At 51.7% G+C, this 21,766-nt stretch overlaps 1 protein-coding gene and 1 long non-coding RNA gene across 3 annotated transcripts in view; both read right to left on the reverse strand.

Annotated features, from left to right (window-relative positions):
• The window catches only part of LOC120917996 (cadherin-1-like), a 69,282-nt gene that overhangs the window by 32,441 nt on the left and 15,075 nt on the right, over positions 1–21,766 (reverse strand). The window lies entirely within an intron of this gene.
• LOC120917997 lies at positions 5,157–8,313 on the reverse strand. Of its 2 annotated transcripts, none has more exons than XR_005744253.1 (3): positions 7,655–8,313; positions 5,634–7,513; positions 5,157–5,539 (listed from the first exon to the last, which is right to left on the reverse strand). It is a non-coding gene; the product is annotated as an uncharacterized LOC120917997 (long non-coding RNA). The 2 variants fall into 2 exon arrangements; XR_005744254.1 differs by having other exon boundaries at positions 5,158–5,539; positions 5,634–7,466.

Below are 21,766 nucleotides of genomic sequence, written 5' to 3' on the forward strand. Positions count from 1 at the left end.
TGCGGCAGGACGCTCTCTACGTGTTAGAGATTTCGAGGAGGTGTGAATTACTGGGCGTGACGCAATGCATACTGGGAAATGTAGTTCTTACATGAACGAGCGCCGCAAACCAGGAAGTGAATGAGAGAACAGAAACTAGAACCCCGGAGGTGATATAGATGAAGGAATTTAATAACAGAATCATTACACTATTCTGTCCGTCTACCGACATTAATTTTAGCCAAAAACGTTTTTTCCTTTACAACTCCTTTAATGTTTTTTTTTCTCTCCGATGAGATTTAGCAGCAGAGCTCTTCCTGAAGTGACAACCTGGGAAGGTAAAGATAAAATCCAGCATATGGCCGCCGCCGCCGCTACAAAAGAAGAAGCCAATCATCTGATGAGGTCTTCCTACGTAGTGCGGATAATACCCTCCAATCAAAGGATTACCAGGCTTGTTTGTGTTCTCCACTCGCTGCTAATCCTCTTCATTTATATTTAATGGTCGGGTGAAAACAGAAGGTGTTCTCAGGGCCGGGGGCCCCGCTCCCTCCGGGGCCCGGGAGGTTTCACTAGAATGAATCTTCTCTTTACATGGAGGGCCCGTGGAAAATTTCTAGCTAAGATGAGACGGAGATCCAAAGATAAGCGGAGATCACCGCCACCCATGTAGGAGGAGATCCACACTGACCACACCCACTCAGGAGGAGACAGAGAACTTCTAAGGCAGCGGTCTCAAAGTACCGTCCGGACCGGGTATAAATGGCCCGCAGAATGGCACGTACAGGCACATGGGCGTACATGTACGTCCCCGCCTTTTCACGGGTCGGGGGTCCGATCGGGACCCCCCCGGTACATGCGGCGGTCGGAAACCCGCGGGGAGCGGCTATTCGTTTATAGCCGCTGCGTTGCGATCGCTCCCCGGAGCTGAAGAACGGGGAGAGCCGTGTGTAAACGCGGCTTCCCCGTGCTTCACTGTGTCGGCGCATCGATCGTGTGATCCCTTTTATAGGGGAGACTCGATCGATGACGTCACACCTACAGCCACACCCCCCTACAGTTGTAAACACACACTAAGTAAACACTAAATCCTACAGCGCCCCCTGTGGTTAACTCCCAAACTGCAACTGTCATTTTCACAATAAACAATGCAATTTAAATGCGTTTTTTGCTGTGAAAATGACAATGGTCCCAAAAATGTGTCAAAAGTGTCCGAAGTGTCCGCCGTAATGTCGCAGTCACTAAAAAAAATCGCAGATCGCCGCCATTAGTAGTAAAAAAAAAAAAAATGATAATAAAAATGCAATAAAACTATCCCCTATATTGTAAACGCTATAAATTTTGCGCAAACCAACCGATAAACGCTTATTGCGATTTTTTTTTACCAAAAATAGGTAGAAGAATACGTATCGCCCTAAACTAAGGGGGATATTTATTATAGCAAAAAGTAAAAAATATTGCATTTTTTTCAAAATTGTCGCTCTATTTTTGTTTATAGCGCAAAAAATAAAAACCGCAGAGGTGATCAAATGCCACCAAAAGAAAGCTCCATTTGTGGGGAAAAAAGGACGCCAATTTTGTTTGGGAGCCACGTCGCACAACCGCGCAATTGTATGTTAAAGCGACGCAGTGCCGAATCGCAAAACCTGGCTTGGGCATTTAGCTGCCTAGGTCCGGGGCTTAAGTGGTTAAAGTGTACCTGTCTTTATAACAAGAATGTACATAAATATATAGAAATGAATATGTGTCTTTCTAGACAATGCTCACCTCTACTCTACAATCATTGGACAAACTACATGTGACCAAAGTACCCGCCCATCACACCCAACTGTATGGTTCAAAGTGCAAAGCCCTCCCGGTGAAGGTCCCGGTGATCCTCCATCATACAAAGACATTGGAGACCATTGTGATCTTCCATCCTTGTGGTGACAGTTTGATGAAGACCAGGGAGACCTCATTTCCAAACTGCCATTCAGGGACACGCCCCCTCTCTCACCCTCACCCCCCCCCCCCCCAAAAAAAGATGAGGGGGGCGGGGGAATTGTAGTCTCGGGGAATTTGGTGGCGGGTTATTTGTCAGGTGCACAAATTCCTGAAGACATTCCAAAATTGTGAGCAAAGCCTTGCTAAGAGAGTGGAGGCTTCTATAGTCCTGACCTTTGAGATGAATTGGAATGCTGACTGTGACCAGTCCTTCTCATCCAACATCAGTATGCGGAGGCCAACTCCACATTCATGGCCGTGGTTTAGGAATGGGATCTCCAACAAGCTCATAGAGTTGTCAGAACATTCTGCCATGTAATGTATATCAAACATAGAAAATACAAGAAACGCGCCAGCAGTCCCACCACAGGGGGCGCTGTTTTGTTCCTATTTCCAGGTGAGAAGAATAGTGGGAACACTAAGGCCCGGATTCAGAAAGGACTTACGGCGGCGTATCTCCAGATACGCCGTCGTAAGTCCAAATGTGCGCCGTCGTATCTATACGCTTATTCAGGAAAGCAGATACGCCTGAATTTTGGCAAGATACGACCGACGTAAGTCTCCTACGCCGTCGTATCTTGAGTGCATATTTACGCTGGCCGCTAGGGGCGCTTCCGTTGATTTACACGGCAAATATGTAAATGAGCTAGATACGCCGATTCACGAACGTACTTGCGCCTGTCGCAGTAAGCTACGCCGTTTACGTAAGGCGTCGGTCCGGCGTAACTTTACCCCTCATAAAGCAGGGGTAAGTCATGTTAAGGTATGGACGTCGGAAATGTCGAAACAGCGTCGTATTTTACATCGTTTGCGTAAGTCGTACGTGAATGGGGCTGGGCGTAAGTTACGTTCACGTCGTATGAATGGAGCCGGCGTATCTTAGGGAGTAAATTCGATGTGATTCTGAGCATGCGCGCGCATGCGCCGTTTGTTCGGCCATGCATTTACATGGGGTCACGCTTCATTATAATACAACACACCCACTGCCTTGCTACTTTGAATTAGGCGGGCTTACGCCGGCCCATTTACGTTACACCGGCGTAAATATGGGAGCAAGTGCTTTGTGAATACTCAGCTTGCCTCTCAATGTTACGTCGGCGTAGCGCATATGAGATGCGCTACGCCTATCTAAAGATGCGCCGATCTCTCTGAATCCGGCCCTTTGTATTGGATGGAAGGAGCGGCTTCTCTCATGAAATATTAATGATCGGCTCTTTGTGCTCCATAAGAACGGGAAGTCACATGTCAATAACAGCTGAAAGCAAATAAGAGCAGCTAAGCTTACTACCCTAAACCCCGCTCTTCAATCACTAATAATAAAAGCAAAGAGAGAAAACGCAGGAGAGCGCCTTCCTATAGAAACAAACAATTAAAGTGCTTGTAAACCTCGGACATGAAATCTGAGTATCATTTCTGTCTTCTGCCTCCTTCCTCTGCTATCTGCATCAGTCACTTCTGACAAGTTTTCCTGACACCAAGAGATAAAAGGTGACAGAGGAGGGATCTCCAGCACTCAGCCTGTGATTGACTGCTTCACCTCTGTTCCTGTGTGAAGGAGGGGGATCCAGGTGACAGGGTCCAGGGGAACAGGCCAGGGCCCAGGGGGAACAGACCAGGGCCCAGGGGGAACAGACCAGGGCCCAGGGGGAACAGGGAGAAAGACCAAGGTACAGGGAAACAGACCAGGGTCCAGGGGAACAGACCAGGGTCCAGGGGAACAGGGGGATAGAGCAGGGTCCAGGGGGAACAGACCAGGGTCCAGGGGAACAGGGGGATAGAGCAGGGTCCAGGGGGAACAGACCAGGGTCCAGGGGGAACAGGGGGATAGACCAGGGTCCAGAGGGAACAGACCAGGGTCCAGGGGGAACAGACCAGGGCCCAGGGGAACAGACCAGGGCCCAGGGGAACAGGGAGAAAGACCAAGGTACAGGGAAACAGACCAGGGTCCAGGGGAACAGGGGGATAGACCAGGGTCCAGAGGGAACAGACCAGGGCCCAGGGGAACAGACCAGGGCCCAGGGGAACAGGGAGAAAGACCAAGGTACAGGGAAACAGACCAGGGTCCAGGGGAACAGGGGGATAGACCAGGGTCCAGAGGGAACAGACCAGGGCCCATGGGGGAACAGACCAGGGCCCATGGGGGAACAGACCAGGGCCCAGGGGGAACAGAGGGATATGCCAGGGAATGGGGGATAGACCCGGGGCCCAGTCCAGGCAAACAGGGGGACAGACCGGGGTCCAGGGGGACAGCACAACTATTAAGGTGGTTGAGAAGTAACAGCGAAAGCCAGAAAGCCCACCACTGAAGCACCTGGAAATGCATTTGGTATAAAGAACAGAACCGCTGTCAGGGGCCCGCCCGTACAGAATCCTCTCCAGTGAATGCCGGCGGCTTTGCCAGATTGCCATTCCGGGCCTGGGATCGGGTGCCGCCCCAGACTTGGTCTTCCTCAGAAATCTCAGCGTTGGTCTCAGGTGTGGAGGGCGGTGGGGAATCAGGTGATCTAATCCCGCCATCCATCGCATCCAAGCTGCTGAGATGGGACGCTCAAAGCTTCGCGCTGTAACCGGAGCTGATTGGCTGACAATACGCCACTTGTCTTGGCTTTGTTGGGCCCACACCAAAGTGTAATGGAGCCGCATTGGAGGCGGCAGAGAAGAAGGTAAGAAGACCAGGGGGGGGGGGGGGGGGGGGGCGGGGGGGGGTTTAGGATGAATAGAGCCGCGTTCTTGTATGTGGAGCTGTAAGGAGGAAGCAGAGCGCGTCCTTCTACAACAACTCCGCTCCGTCCCATCGTACCGACACCCCCAGATACAGATCATAAAGAGAACCTGTCACCCCCGGGGGAAGAGATCCCCCCAGATACAGATCATAAAGAGAACCTGTCACCCCCGGGGGAAGAGATCCCCCCAGATACAGATCATAAAGAGAACCTGTCACCCCCGGGGGAAGAGATCCCCCCAGATACAGATCATAAAGAGAACCTGTCACCCCCGGGGGAAGAGATCCCCCCAGATACAGATACATTTTTGCTGTGGCTGCGGAATATGCACAGCCCTGTCTAGATAACTTTGCAGCTCAGGGGGGGGGGGGGGGGCAACAATGCAGCCCAGCTGCTTATTTTTTTACCACCCCCCCACCTGCAAACAATACCTAATTAAAAATATGGCATTTGGGTGGAGCACCACTCTAAACCCGGCTGTTTGGTGTGCGGCGGGTGTGGAGAGGATACAATAATCACACATCGTCTTTTCGTGTGAACCAAAAACAACACGGCGCCGTGTGCGTCCAGATCTCCCATTCAGTGTTGTGTAGACGGCGAGCGGCGTGTGCGTCCAGATCTCCCATTCATTGTTGTGTAGACGGCGAACGCCGTGTGCGTCCAGATCTCCCATTCAGTGTTGTGTAGACGGCGAGTGGCGTGTGCGTCCAGCTCTCCCATTTAGTGTTGTGTAGATGGCGAGCGGCGTGTGCGTCCAGATCTCCCATTCAGTGTTGTGTAGACGGCGAGCAGCGTGTGCGTCCAGATCTCCCATTCATTGTTGTGTAGACGGCGAGCGGCGTGTGCGTCCAGATCTCCCATTCAGTGTTGTGTAGACGGCAGGCGGCGTGTGCGTCCAGATCTCCCATTCTGTGTTGTGTAGACGGCGAGCGGCGTGTGCGTCCAGACCTCCCATTCAGTGTTGTGTAGACGGCGAGCGGCGTGTGCGTCCAGATCTCCCATTCAGTGTTGTGTAGACGGCGAGCGGCGTGTGCGTCCAGATCTCCCATTCAGTGTTGTGTAGACGGCGAGCGGCGTGTGCGTCCAGACCTCCCATTCAGTGTTGTGTAGACGGCGAGTGGCGTGTGCGTCCAGCTCTCCCATTTAGTGTTGTGTAGATGGCGAGCGGCGTGTGCGTCCAGATCTCCCATTCAGTGTTGTGTAGACGGCGAGCAGCGTGTGCGTCCAGATCTCCCATTCATTGTTGTGTAGACGGCGAGCGGCGTGTGCGTCCAGATCTCCCATTCAGTGTTGTGTAGACGGCGAGCGGCGTGTGCGTCCAGATCTCCCATTCAGTGTTGTGTAGACGGCGAGCGGCGTGTGCGTCCAGATCTCCCATTCAGTGTTGTGTAGACGGCGAGCGGCGTGTGCGTCCAGATCTCCCATTCAGTGTTGTGTAGACGGCGAGCAGCGTGTGCGTCCAGATCTCCCATTCAGTGTTGTGTAGACGGCGAGCGGCGTGTGCGTCCAGATCTCCCATTCAGTGTTGTGTAGACGGCGAGCGGCGTGTGCGTCCAGACCTCCCATTTATTGTTGTGTAGATGGCGAGCGGCGTGTGCGTCCAGATCTCCCATTCAGTGATGTGTAGACGGCGAGCGGCGTGTGCGTCCAGATCTCCCATTCAGTGTTGTGTAGACGGCGAGCGGCGTGTGCGTCCAGATCTCCCATTCAGTGTTGTGTAGACGGCGAGCGCCGTGTGCGTCCAGATCTCCCATTCTGTGTTGTGTAGACGGCGAGCGGCGTGTGCGTCCAGACCTCCCATTCAGTGTTGTGTAGACGGCGAGCGGCGTGTGCGTCCAGATCTCCCATTCAGTGTTGTGTAGACGGCGAGCGGCGTGTGCGTCCAGATCTCCCATTCAGTGTTGTGTAGACGGCGAGCGGCGTGTGCGTCCAGATCTCCCATTCAGTGTTGTGTAGACGGCGAGCGGCGTGTGCGTCCAGATCTCCCATTCAGTGTTGTGTAGACGGCGAGCGGCGTGTGCGTCCAGATCTCCCATTCAGTGTTGTGTAGACGGCGAGCGGCGTGTGCGTCCAGATCTCCCATTCAGTGTTGTGTAGACGGCGAGCGGCGTGTGCGTCCAGATCTCCCATTCAGTGTTGTGTAGACGGCGAGCGACGTGTGCGTCCAGATCTCCCATTCAGTGTTGTGTAGACGGCGAGCGGCGTGTGCGTCCAGATCTCCCATTCAGTGTTGTGTAGACGGCGAGCGGCGTGTGCGTCCAGATCTCCCATTCAGTGTTGTGTAGACGGCGAGCGGCGTGTGTGTCCAGATCTCCCATTCAGTGTTGTGTAGACGGCGAGCGCCGTGTGCGTCCAGATCTCCCATTCAGTGTTGTGTAGACGGCGAGCGGCGTGTGCGTCCAGATCTCCCATTCAGTGTTGTGTAGACGGCGAGCGCCGTGTGCGTCCAGATCTCCCATTCAGTGTTGTGTAGACGGCGAGCGCCGCGTGCGTCCAGATCTCCCATTCAGTGTTGTGTAGACGGCGAGCGGCGTGTGCGTCCAGATCTCCCATTCAGTGTTGTGTAGACGGCGAGCGGCGTGTGCGTCCAGACCTCCCATTCAGTGTTGTGTAGACGGCGAGCGGCGTGTGCGTCCAGATCTCCCATTCATTGTTGTGTAGACGGCGAGCGGCGTGTGCGTCCAGATCTCCCATTCAGTGTTGTGTAGACGGCGAGCGGCGTGTGCGTCCAGATCTCCCATTCAGTGTTGTGTAGACGGCGAGCGGCGTGTGCGTCCAGATCTCCCATTCATTGTTGTGTAGACGGCGAGCGGCGTGTGCGTCCAGATCTCCCATTCATTGTTGTGTAGACGGCGAGCGGCGTGTGCGTCCAGACCTCCCATTCAGTGTTGTGTAGACGGCGAGCGGCGTGTGCGTCCAGACCTCCCATTTATTGTTGTGTAGACGGCGAGCGGCTTGTGCGTCCAGACCTCCCATTCAGTGTTGTGTAGACGGCGAGCGGCGTGTGCGTCCAGATCTCCCATTCAGTGTTGTGTAGACGGCGAGCGGCGTGTGCGTCCAGATCTCCCATTCAGTGTTGTGTAGACGCCGAGCAGCGTGTGCGTCCAGATCTCCCATTCAGTGTTGTGTAGACGGCGAGCGGCGTGTGCGTCCAGATCTCCCATTTATTGTTGTGTAGACGGCGAGCGACGTGTGCGTCCAGATCTCCCATTCAGTGTTGTGTAGACGGCGAGCGGCGTGTGCGTCTAGATCTCCCATTCAGTGTTGTGTAGACGGCGAGCGGTGTGTGTACACAGCCCATAGAAGGAGAAGCGCAGCGCGCTCTGGGCGTGACATCCTTCCCAGCACCACAAACACCTTTTATTCGCTGCACTCCATAAGAAAAGAGCGAATGTTTGTTTTCGGGGCGGCGGAAGGTAAACTTCACATTTTTTACAAGTGAGACGCCGGCCAGACCTGAAATCCTCCCGTAGAGTCACGTCAGGCGACACGCATTTCCCGGGTGTCAGGATGAATCCGCCATTCCTTTTGTTTAGCTGGCTGCTTGCTCATTAAATTCCTCGGATTGCCGGAATCCTTCCATTCTGAATGAGGCTGAACCCAAACCCCGGCATTATTATTTAGGTACTTATGTAGCGCCGTCAATTTACGCGGCGCTTTACATATACAATGTACATTCACATCAGTCCCTCCCCTCAAGGAGCTTACAATCTAAGGTCCCTAACGCACATTCATGTACTGGGGCCAATTTAGGCAGAAGCCAATTAACCTACTAGCATGTCTTTGTAGTGTGGGAGGAAACCAGAGTACCCGGAGGAAACCCACGCAGGCACAGGGAGAACATGAAAACTCCAGTCAGGTAGTGTCGTGGTCGGGATTCAAACCAGCAACCCTTTTTACTGCTAGGCGAGAGTGCTAACCGCTACACCACTGTGGCATTGGTCAGAAATGTAGGGAGGGGCAAACCCTGGCATTGGTCAATGTTACCCATCACAGTCCCAATACATGGGGGGGGGGGGGGGTGGCAACCCCCCGGCATTGGTCAACGTGGATTTGAGCAATGAGGTCACATGGCTCAAATAAAGATCCTCACCCCTGTAATAAAGTTCTATGAACGGCGCTAATTGTGAGGCGGCGGTCAGATTGGGCGCGCTCCACCGACCGTTCACTAATGTCTATGGCCGCCCCCCATCCCCCCCGCCGCCTCCATGTTATGTTTACACGACTCCGGAACATTCCGCTGTTTAGGAGGATTACCATAGAACAATCACCTCTTCACATGCCAAACCCACGGTCTTCTATTACCGAGTGACCCCGGGGGGACCTTCCGCGCCCACAGACAGTCCTCGGGACATTGTCTGCACGGAGTCCCCTCCCTGCCCCCGTCCTGGAATGCTGGAAGTTTCGAAATAAAACAAATCCATGCAATCGCTCAGATCGAGAAAAGTCACAAAGTTGCAGGTGAGACATTTGTGGCCCCAAAGCAAGACAGGGACGGGCCCTCCCCTCCCCCACTCGGAGTTGCACAAGCCGTATAATGGCGTCAAGGTGACAAACCTGTTGGGTTTGTACCGGATTCATTGCTGATAATGAAGCTGCAGGAGAAGAAGAAGACACACCCTGACTGTAGAACACGTCAGAGAGCCGCTGTGAACCTCGGAGCTCAGAGAAGTTCTCCATCAAGCTCCATAGAACAGACCTTCAGGCCTCGAGCTTCACAGAGATATCCGGAGCTCACAATCACTTGACGTTGTTGGTTGCGTAGGACTGAACCCGTCTCCCGGTGGAGTCCGCTCACCTCCTCACTGCAGCCTGTGGAAGACATAGCTCCTCCGCTGTGCACTGTGGAACCTTCTTTCAGGAGAAAGGAATCACAGAGCACTGGGGGCCACATGTAGGCAGGTGCAGTCTACTTTCTCCACTGCAGGTGGCGCTCATCCGCAGCTGCATTGCAGTTGGAGAGGAAGTCAAGAGGAACACGATTCCTCTATGGTTTCCAGGGCCATCATGGAAGTTGTCCGATTAGATGTTTCCACCCCATGTGACTCTGGCAGCCATTGTGGGTCAAGCAGAGCCTATTTAAGAGGCCCTGGCTCTCAGGCTTGGCGTGCATGTTCTGTGTCTGTCACCCCCCCCGATCACCTGATTTTCCATCCCCGGAGGGGAGTTATACTGAGCCGCATCTGCCATGGTGGCGTTTGGCACACGGTTGTGGTCGGTCACATTGACTTTAATGGGCGGTTTGGCCGATGTGAAGATACAACTATTGCGCCATAAAGCGAAACACACGCGCTAAACTGCGCCATCTGGTGGCGGGTAAACAACAGACCTTGGGGGCGCTACCCAAGTTTTTTACAGCAATCCTTTGTCGTGTGAACTGCAACGCAGACGCATGTAAACGCATTAAGAGATCCAAGAGGCATAAAATTTGGACATTCTTCCCGGATAACCTCAGAAAAGCGAAACGCAGAGCCTCGCCCTCCGTGTGAATGACGCCTATAGCCGCCCCCGGCGGTATGTAGCTTTTATTATACAGGAAAACCTCGGATTGCGAGGATAATGCGTTCCAGAAACATGCTTGTAATCCAAAGCACTTGTATATCAAAGAAATTTTTTTTACAGAGCCTCTAAGTGTAGCAATAAGTTGCTAAATGTTGTCCATTCATTACATGTACCGCATTTATCGGCGTAATCGTGGGTGCGCGGTATACGCCGATACCCGCGCCGAGTTTTGAATACTGCGCCGACATATACCGAGCGCAGTACACTTGGGTATAGTCGGGCAGTCGCGGCTCCTTCCGCGCTCCCGTCCTGGACGGCAGCGCGAGAGTTGCCAAGCATTGCCGACAATACATGAGTGTACTGCGCTCTGTATATGTCAGCGCAGTATTCAAAACCCGGCGCGGGAAACGAGCGGGGAGGACGCGAGGACGCCGCAGAAGGACGCCGGACCCGACGAAGAGGACACCCGAAGCCGCAGACGGACGCCGGACCCGACGAAGAGGACACCCGAAGCCGCAGACGGACGCCGGACCCGACAAAGAGGACACCCGAAGCCGCAGACGAACGCCGGACCCAACCAGGCCGCCGCGCAAGACACCAAAACTGTAAGTACAAAAAAACTTTTTTTCCACAGGATTGGGGGCCACTTTAGGGGTGCGCGGTATACGTGGGAGCGCGTTATACCGCGATAAATACGGTAACCATATTGCTACACTTAGAGGCTCCTCTCTTCTCTTTTATACTCAGTGGTGACATGACGCTACTCTTATATCAAGACATCGCTTGTATATCAAGGCAAAGTTTATTAAAACATTTTGCTTGTCTTGCAAAACGCTCTCAATCCAAGTCACTCTCAATCCAAGTCACTCTCAATCCAAGGTTTTACTGTATATCCAAATGTGACAACAACAAAAATCCAAAAAGTTATTTTTTTCGCTCCAAATAGAATAAAGAAATTAAAAACGCACTGATGCCCTTTAAAGATGGCGGCCGGACGGCTGCGGTGGGACCTCTGCCTCCATATAAGGACGCGGCAGGCAGGTTGCTCGGGTCTGGAGACGCTTCCAGGATGTTTGTCTTGTCATGTCTCTTGTCGCTCGCTGTTTCAGGTGAAAGGATGACATCATCACCAGCAACCAATGCTGAGCCAAGGTGAGTCAATGGAGGGGGGGGGGGAGGGGGAGCCGCACACCTTGACAGGCAGGAATTTCACTTCCTCCCCCCACCTGGGCGAAACTCCACTATCGCCCTGATAAGAGGGAAAGGCATTTAACCCCTTCACCTCCCAACACTGCCGCGGGAGGGGGGGGGGGGGATATCCAATCTCCTTCATTCCATCACAAAAGTGAAAGTTCTGAGCTGCGACTTTATACAAGATTTATCGCCCAATCACTGAAATCTCACTTTTATTACCTTTATCACCCTGCAACTTTCTGGTGATCCTGCCATAAAGGACGCTGTGCAGGAAGTGTTGTCATGCAGGAAAACGCACCAAATTTTTTTTTTAAATGCGTTTGTCTTGCGGTTTTAACCGCTTCAATACCGGGCCGATTCTGACACTTCTCTCCTACATGTAAAAATCATCATTTATTTGCTAGAAAAGTTACTCAGAACCTCAAATATTATGTTTGTTTTTAAGCAAAGATTCTAGGGAATAAAATGGCGACCGTGTGTACGCGGCATTACACGCGCGGCAATACCTCACATGTGTGATCTGAACGTTGTTCAGATAAGTGGGCGTGACTTACGTGAGATTGGTCGGCAGCTCCCCCCACACTTCAAATTTCAGACAAATCGTGAGCCGTGTATGGCCGGCCAAAGCTTGACCCGTCCATAGATTTACAGAACAAGGGGCCCGAAACGCGTCTCCGTCTTTTCATTTGAACTTTGCCGTTATTGGTGTCACCCTCAGGTATGTCCCAGCTACCAGGCAATGGAGAGACCCCCCCCCCCCCCCCCCGATTTCTAGTCTCACTTCTTCTGCTGCAGCACCCATGATGTAAATAAATGTAAAATTCCGCAGGAGGAGTGAGACTAATAGAAGACGAGGGGAATGGAAGGACTTGGAATGAGAAGTGACTGAGCCGCATTTATTCAGACTTGGAATGACGCCGCGCATTCCCCACAGCCTTTCCTTCATTTCATTATCACATTTATTATGCAAATCTCTGGGGAATGTAATGAGGAGACGATCATTTCATCCGATCCAATTATTGAGGTGGAGAGTGGTGATCTGGCACCGGGGAACGCGCGCTGGGCCCGTCTCCAGCCAATAGCGGCTCTCCACCTGAATTTATCATCTCTACATTGTTCTCAGGTGTGCGGTGTCGTTCATTCTCAATGACACCCCAATGTAACGCACTTTGCTGTGACACCCCAATGTAACGCACTTTGCTGTAACACTAATATATAACGCACTTTGCTGTGACACCCCAATATAACGCACTTCGCTGTGACACCCCAATATATTGCACTTCCCTGTGACACACCAATATAATGCACTTCCCTGTGACACCCCAATATAACGCACTTCGCTGTGACACCCCAATATAACGCACTTCGCTGTGACACCCCAATGACATCACAATCAGCGCACAGTACCATCCACTGAACGTGACCCACTCACCTGAATGTGGGGGTTTCCTCTGACTGTAGAGATTTTCCCTCACATCTTGTGGTGTGACTGGAACAGAAATTGGAGGGAAAATCTCTCACCTATTACAAACCTCCAAAAAGTCTGCCATTTCTTCTTCCTTCCAAAACCAACCGATCGTTTTCCCTTCCCATTCATGTTATGTGGAGATCTGCAGCCAGTGCAGACAGAGGCCCCCCTCAGGCTCCTCAAACTGCTCCTCAGGGGCCCCCCCAACAAGAAAATACAGGAATTCTATGGAGCCGCTTCATAAACAAAATGGCCGCTGGCCTTGTGGTTCAGTCAGGAAAACACAATGTGATGGCAAATAAGGAACAAACACCAAGACGGTGCAACAGTCAGATTCACTGACAGAGCTTTCCCCCAAATTTGAGGGCTCCCCTAAATCTGAGCCCCCCCCGAATCTGAGCGCCCCCTAAATCTGAGCCCCCCTGAATATGAGGCCCTCCCTGAATATGAGGGCTCCCCTGAATCTGAGGCTCCCCTAAATCTGAGGCCCCCTAAATCTGAGGCCCTCCCTGAATCTGAGGGCTCCCCTGAATCTGAGGGCTCCCCTGAATCTGAGGGCTCCCCTGAATAATTATCTGAGGCTCCCCGAAATCTGAGGGCACTCTGAATCTGAGGGCTCCCCTGAATCTGAGGGCCCTGGGTACAATTCAGGGCTCGGGTCCTGTCAGGATAAGTAAAGAAGGGTGAGCCGCTCCCCTCCCACACAGAGAACCGCCATTAAATATTGATGGTAGTCTGAGTCAGCTCCTCGTACACATCTACTCATCCCTCACATTCTAAGATAAACAAAGCAGGAAGTTGTCCGCCATTCTCTGCAGATATTTATGTGTCTGACACAACAATATACAAACAACAGCTGCCAAACATGGCGGACAAATCTCACCACCATCATCTCTGCTACTTCATCATTTATTGATGAAGAGAGACAGCGGGGGCATCATGTCTGCTCTAAGCGGGAGCTTCATGCTTGCTCTGCAGGGTGACACCAGGACAGGAAGTGAGAGGAATCTCTCCACTGGGGACACAGACAGCAACAAAAACCTGACACAAAAGGTTCAATAAAACTTCCAATATAAATGGGACGCGGATTTACCATGAAATTATTTCTATAAAGAGACTTTCAGTTGATATTAATGTTGCCTCTCATAATGGAAAACCCCCATCTCCCCACCTGCCATTTATAGGAGCATTCTGTTCTTCTATGACGAGAAACATTTGTGGTTTGCCTCAGTTAGTGAAGAATTAATGACAGATTCTTCCATTATAAACCGACAACCCAGAAGTGCGCACTCCTCATGTATGCTGACAACACGCTACGCACGTGTGAGAAATCAGGATATGTGCACTCCCTTTCAGAGAGTTCTCCTAATCTCAGCTTGTTAACTGTATAAAAGACAGAGAGTGCTCCTAATCTCAGCTCATTACCTGTATAGAAGACACCTGGGAGCCAGAAATCTTGCTGATTGATCGGAGATCAAATATTTATTTCACTTATTAAAATGCAAATCAATTTATGACTTTTATGAAATGTGTTTTTCTGGATATTTTTCTTGTTTTTCTCTCACTGTTATAATAAACCGACCAAAAAAATGATAGACTGATCGATTCTTTGTCACAAAATCAGCAGCCGATCAAATACTTTTTCCCCTCCCCGTACACTGTATCCACCTATAACACTGTCATGGTCGCCATTTCTTTGTCCTACACCAGGCTCTGCATAGCCAATCACCTTCTGACTTCTCGCTGTTCCAATGACGAGAAGGTTTTGTATATTTTTTTTTCCCCCAAAAAATATAAATAATGCTTCTTAAAAAAAGGCATTTTAGACATATAAATGGAAGAGTGACCCCCTGAACTCGGGGAGATCTCACCCCTGTCCCCATAGGGATCTCACCCCTGACCCCGGAGGTATCTCACCCCGGAGGTATCTCACCCCTGACCCCAGGAGATCTCACCCCTGACCCCCAAGGTATATCACCCCTGACCCCAGGAGATATCACCCCATAGGGATCTCACCCCTGATCCCAGGAAATCTCACCCCTGACCCCATAGGGATCTCACCCCTGACCCCATAGGGATCTCACCCCTGACCCCATAGGGATCTCACCCCTGACCCCAGGAGATCTCACCCCTGACCCCAGGAGATCTCACCCTTGATCCCAGGAGATCTCACCCCTGATCCCAGGAGCTCTCACCCCTGACCCCATAGGGATCTCACCCCTGACCCCAGGATATCTCACCCCTGACCCCGGGGGGGGGATCTCACCCCTGACCCCATAGGGATCTCACCCCTGACCCCAGGAGATCTCACCCCTGACCCCATAGGGATCTCACCCCTGACCCCAGGAGATCTCACCCCTGACCCCATAGGGATCTCACCCCTGACCCCAGGATATCTCACCCCTGACCCGGGGGGGGGGGGGGGATCTCACCCCTGACCCGAGGGGGCTCTCACCCCTGACCCCAGGAGATCTCACCCTTGACCCCGGAGAGGATTTTAGAGAGTCAGACAAGTTCCAACAACACAAATCTCTATAAGATAATTCCCCAGAATGTAAAGTGATAACCAGGAGGGAGGGAATCATTCATGTGCTGGATCTAGAAGTGAAAATTCCTGCGGCCATCCCTGACTCTGATATGAGGCATGCAGCAATAAATCAGATTTCAGATGACCTTTGCTGGGCCGCTCTCTGCTGAGAAAAATAAAAATGTATCATTCACCCAGAGAAGAATTTTTGGATAATACAGATAAGCGAGTTAACATTTAACTGGAACCTTGGCAGCGGCGAGCTGTGGGCGGCGAGGTGTGGGCGGCGACCCGGGCGCTGCGGGTTTATCAGTATATAGAAATACAAGGCTGTAGATTGCAGGCCGAGCCAAACCCTCACCGAGGCCCATCCTGTGAGACGAGGCTCTGCCGCCATTGAAGGCCACACAATCAGGTTGCTTGGATGCAGCTGAGGAAAAGCGTTTAAGCAAATAGCACACCGCCTCTCGCCTGCCTGCATGTTGACAGAAGCCGCCATTATCGGGGAACCTGGAAAACATGACGGAGGAGCCACCTTGAGGGCTGAATCTAGAAGATGAGGCGAGGAAGGGTTCTGTGACCTGCTAGGCCGCAACATGGCTGACCTGTTATTCTCTTCCTTCCATAGGTCAGAACGTTCACACTACAGGGATGCGATTTGGACATGTCTGCGATTATGTAGTGTGATGTTAGTTGCATTTTGGATGTGATTTGTATATTCTATGAGGCACTGTAAATCGCATCGATGCAAGATCCCCGGTATGGGGCAACCCACCAATGAGATCCCCGGTATGGGGTGACCCACCAATAAGATCCCCGGTATGGGGTGACCCACCAATAAGATACCCGGTATGGGGCGACCCACCAATAAGATCCCCGGTATGGGGCGACCCACCAATAAGATCCCCGGTATGGGGCGACCCACCAAGAAGATCCCCGGTATGGGGCGACCCACCAATAAGATCCCCGGTATGGGGCGACCCACCAATAAGATCCCCGGTATGGGGCGACCCACCAATAAGATCCCTGGTATGGGGTGACCCACCAATAAGATCCCCAGTATGGGGCGACCCACCAATAAGATCCCCGGTATGGGGTGACCCACCAATAAGATCCCCGGTATGGGGTGACCCACCAATAAGATCCCCGGTATGGGGTGACCCACCAATAAGATCCCCGGTATGGGGCGACCCACCAATAAGATCCCCAGTATGGGGCGACCCACCAATAAGATCCCCAGTATGGGGCGACCCACCAATAAGATCCCCGGTATGGGGTGACCCACCAATAAGATCCCCGGTATGGGGTGACCCACCAATAAGATCCCCGGTATGGGGTGACCCACCAATAAGATCCCCGGTATGAGACGACCCACCAATAAGATCCCCGGTATGGGGTGACCCACCAATAAGATCCCCGGTATGGGGTGACCCACCAATAAGATCCCCGGTATGAGACGACCCACCAATAAGATCCCCGGTATGAGGTGACCCCGGCCAGTCCACATTTCAGACGGAGGATTTCACACCTCTGGTGATAATTAAGGACAAGCTTTGGGGAACGCTCTCTAGACTCCTAACCGCGCGCTCCGGCCTTTTCATGTCACGGCTGCCGGCTTTGAACATCCCCGGCGTGCACAGCAATTATTCCAACAGCCTGGGAGTGTCTCTTGTCAGCCTTTCATGTGGGGCACCTTGATTACCGCAGATCGGCTGCCAATGGGCCCGGACCGCCCTGCGCCTCAGGCGTCATTCCTTTCTGCTTCTGTCACATCAATATCATCCGAGGAAACAACACAGCAAAAAGGTGTATAAAATAATATATACAGAACACCCCCCTCCCCCCAACCTGATAACGAACTACAACTCCCAGCATTCTACGGTCAACATATCTCCACCGAAAGGGTAGCTCCACTTTCATGGGGAAATAAATAGAAATATAAATATATATCATATACAATGGCTACACAAGTCACATTGTAATTGGATGTTATTCAAAATTCTCTTTCCTTTTCTTTCTGCAGCCGCTGTCATTTTCTGCAATATGGCCGCCTGGAGGCCAGAAGATCCCAGGCAGGTGGTTCTCTGGAAGACGTGAGATTTGGGGGTCCAGTGAGGGATTACTGCTCTTCTCTCATTGGCTCTTGATGTGATGTACCCCGCAGAGAATTCTCAGTGCTGGCCGGCGACCTCCTTGGCATTTACAATCTCCTTGTGAAGTCCTCCAGATGTGATACAAGTGAGGACACGTCCCGTTCCAGGCAATTTGCACCACTTCTAATGCTCAGGAATGTCAGGACCCTCAGGAGATGGGGGGGGGGGCAGACTGAGCCCTCAGGAGATGGGAGGGGGGGTAAATAAACCTGCTAATTGTCTCCTGTACACACAATGGGCACCCCGTGGAGAGCCGACCAAACCTATCCCTCCAAACATGGACGCAGTCATTGTCCGCCTGACAATAATCCACCCGACTTCTTCAACTAATGTCAATATTTCAATTCATTTTTTGTTAAAGCAGCCAGTTTGAAAATTGTCGGCCAAACAGCGTCTGCATCCAATCAGAAGCGTCGATTTTCAGGTATTCTGACAGCCGAAGGTGCTGGCTGTCAGAATACAATAGCCGGCAGGCGTGATTCCTTCATCTACACCAGGGGTTGGCAACCTCGGCCCTCCAGCTGTGGTGAAACTACAAGTCCCATGAGACACTGCAAGACCCCCGACAATCACAGGTATGACTCCTAGAGGCAGAGGAATGATGGGAGTTGTAGTTTCAAAACAGCTGGAGTGCCGATGTTGCCTCCCCTGCTCTACACGGTTTAGTAATGGAGACTCTATTAGATTGGATTCATTGTTTTTTTTAATCGACCTTCTTTGAGGCGGGTGGTACCAGCAGGGCTACTAACAGCCGTTTTCATCACAATTTATACTCACTGTTCCCAATCAAGCGAGATCCCCCCCCTCCAAAGCATCAGAGGAGGCCTGAACATTGGCTGCAGACCCGCCATTCAGTATGAACTCTCCTCAGGACTGGATGGAGGGTGTACAGCGCATGGAGTGTGAGCCCGGCACAGAAAATCTGCAATTTCTCCTGTAAAATAATAAATGTACTTCCTGTGCCTACAGACTTCTTCATTGTGAATCTCTAGAGAACGATCATTTAACGCACCACTGCTACTTTCACAAGATTCGGAGTGAGCTTTGGTGATGAGGTCACTATAGGGGGACCACGTGTCCCGGATGGCCCGGGACTGTCCCGCAAGTGACATGTCTGTCACCTTCATTCCGGGACAATACAGTGTCCTGGAATGAAATAGAGGACACAGCCACACCCTACTAACTAATAACTACGTTTCCGGAATGGGTTGCTAGGGCCGGCGCTGCCTGGCGTCTTGCAACCAGTGACAATTTACTCTCAGACAGTGAGACCGGGTGCGAGGCCTGCGCCTAGTGCAGCACTGCTGTCCCCACCCACCTCGGAACCTCCTACTTCTCCGGCACCCAGCGGCAAGCAGCAGGGACTGGTGTAATCTTCACTCTCCAGATAGTGACGCCGCTCCTTTCCTTCTACGCACATGGCTCATGCAGGGGGAGTGACAGCAGCACTGCATCTGGTGGCAGGCTATGGGTGGCAAGCGGCACTGCATCTGGTGGCAGGCTATGGGTGGCAAGCGGCACTGCATCTGGTGGCAGGCTATGGGTGGCAAGCGGCACTGCATCTGGTGGCAGGCTATGGGTGGCAAGCGGCACTGCATCTGGTGGCAGGCTATGGGTGGCAAGCGGCACTGCATCTGGTGGCAGGCTATGGGTGGCAAGTGGCACTGCATCTGGTGGCAGGTGGCACATTCACCTGACAAATAACCCGCCGCCAAATTCCCCATCAACCCTAAGACTACATTTCCCCCCGCCCCCTCATCTTTTTTGGGGAAGGTGAGAGAGGGGGTGTGTCCCTGAATGGCAGTTTGGAAATGTGGTCACCCTAGGTCACTATTGTGCTGATCACTGTTCTCCTTGCTGGAGGGGAAGCTGTACCTGAGGAGCTGCAGTACAAGGATCTCCCTGCTTCATCCAGCAGGTTATACTGCCACCTACAGGAGGGTTGAACTGTATGGCTCACTGTTCTCCTTTTGCTGGAGGGGAAGCTGTACCTGAGGATCTGCAGTGCAAGGATCTCCCTGCTTCATCCAGCAGGTTATACTGTCATCTACAGGAGGGTTGAACTGTACGGCTCACTGTTCTCCTTTTGCTGGAGGGAAAGCTGTACCTGATGAGCTGCAGTGCAAGAATCTCCCTGCTTCTCCTGAATTCATTCTGTGGATCTGTTCTTCCTCCACCTCTCCGGCTCCTTCCCAACAGTCACCAGGGGGTGACAAACGTGACATGAGGAACAAATGCCCTGCTTTTACCAAGATGGCCTCCTCCACTAAGACAGCCCAGAACCAGTCATGGTAAGTCAGTAATGGGGAAATGATCAGCTGCAGGAAGCCTCCAGACTATTCTGGTTTCTAGGCCTTCACCCTCTGCTCACCTTCTATGAGCATAAATCTTACAGTACGGGAAAAATGGCGCTACTGGACCATCTGCTCCTCACCAGTTCATGAATGTGATTGGTTCCTCTGAATAAAAACAATGAGGGGGATTTATCCAAAGTCTGGAGAGACTTTGATCGGCAGCCAATCTACAAGGCCTGTGATGGCGCCCCCCTCTGGTTTGTTGAGCAAAGGGGAAATTGATCAAAGCAGCTTTGCACGACAACCAATCGGCTTCTCTCTTCAGCTTCTTTGGTTAAGCTTTGAAAAAACCAAGGTAGAAGCTGATTGGTTGTCGTGCCCAGCTGCTCGAGTTTTGATAAATTCCCCCTTGTTGCCCTTTGTTCAACAAACCAGAGGGGGGCGCCATCCCAGGCCATGCATAATCCTCGCCCTCCCTGGAGACGGTGGACAGGTGGAGCCGGGGGGAGGAGATCCGAGGTTTGCTCGGTGAGAGATTGGAATTATTACTCACAATACTTGTTTGGTCTTATCAAAGGAGAACGAGCCAATGAGGGCGACCTCAGGAACCGCACCCTTCATGTGTCGTCTCTCCGGGATATTACCCGCGTGCTGCAGCTCCCCCCTCCCCCCCTCATACAGGAAAAAGGCTACAGCCGACTTCTCCAACCAATATAGAAAAAAATTATTTATGTACAAAGAGGAAAACAATAAAGTTTTACAAGTATCATGTACAGCCAGGAGGTGCGGCAGGCGGGGAGCGAGAGAAATCCGCATCTTCCCAACCCACAGAGGAACATAAGAGGGGGGGGGCTTTAATTCTTAATGTTACCCCCATCCCCCTTTTCCCCACTATTGGCACCCGCAGAGCATTTCCACATGTACTAGATGGCTCCGTTACCCACATTTCACAGCTACTCCTCTGTTTGGCTGGGAAAAAAATCAGTATATCAAGCTCAGTAGCTCAAGCTGAAATTTACACCAGCATCTAAAAGAAAGTCAAAAATATTTAGCAGTCCTTCTGCATGCTTTAGAATAATAGTTGCACCCCCCCCCCCCCCCCCACCCTGCTGCAAGTTGTGGTCCCCCACCATGCCCCACTGTATACACTGCAGTATATTTGAACCCAAACGTTCAAACATATTCAAATAAAACTGACCCCAAACTATTGACGCACGACGATTGAACAATGTGAGGATGGCCGGAGGAACGAAGCTTTATGGAGGTGAAGGGTTTTATCTCGGCCTTTCAAGTGGTGACAATATCTGATTGTCCTATCAGAACCATCGACTGATATCACCACCAAACAGGTCTGTGCCCATCCCCCCCTCCCCCCAGCTGTGACACTGGATTATGATATCACCACCAAACAGGTCTGTACCCATCCCCCCCCCCAACTATTGGCACCCGCAGAGCATTTCCACATGTACTAGATGGCTCCGTTACCCATATTTCACAGTTACTACTTTGTCTGGCTGAAAAAAAAAATCAGTTTATCAAGCTCAGTAGCTCAAGCTGAAATTTACACACAAAAATAAAAAAAACACTGGCCCGGATTCAAGAAGCAATTGCGCCTGTGTAACCATAGTTACGCAGCGCAATTGCTTACTTGCCCCGGCGTAAGGCTGGGTTCACACTACGGTTTTCCCGTCCGTCAGCCGCATACGATTTCAGTATTGAAAACGTACGGGCCCGGACGGGAAAACGTATAGATAGAGAATGCATTGCAAATCGTATGCACTCAGATGCATCCGGGTGCGTACGATTTGCTGGCAAAACGTTTTTTAAACGTCCGCAAAACCGTGTTCAACCACGGTTTTGCGGTCGTTTTTAAAACAGTATGGCAAACGCATACGTTTTCCTTTAACATTAATGTTAATGGAAAACGCACATGTGTGCGGTTC

Source organism: Rana temporaria, chromosome 11 (assembly GCF_905171775.1).
Source record: "Rana temporaria chromosome 11, aRanTem1.1, whole genome shotgun sequence".
NCBI lineage: Eukaryota > Metazoa > Chordata > Amphibia > Anura > Ranidae > Rana > Rana temporaria.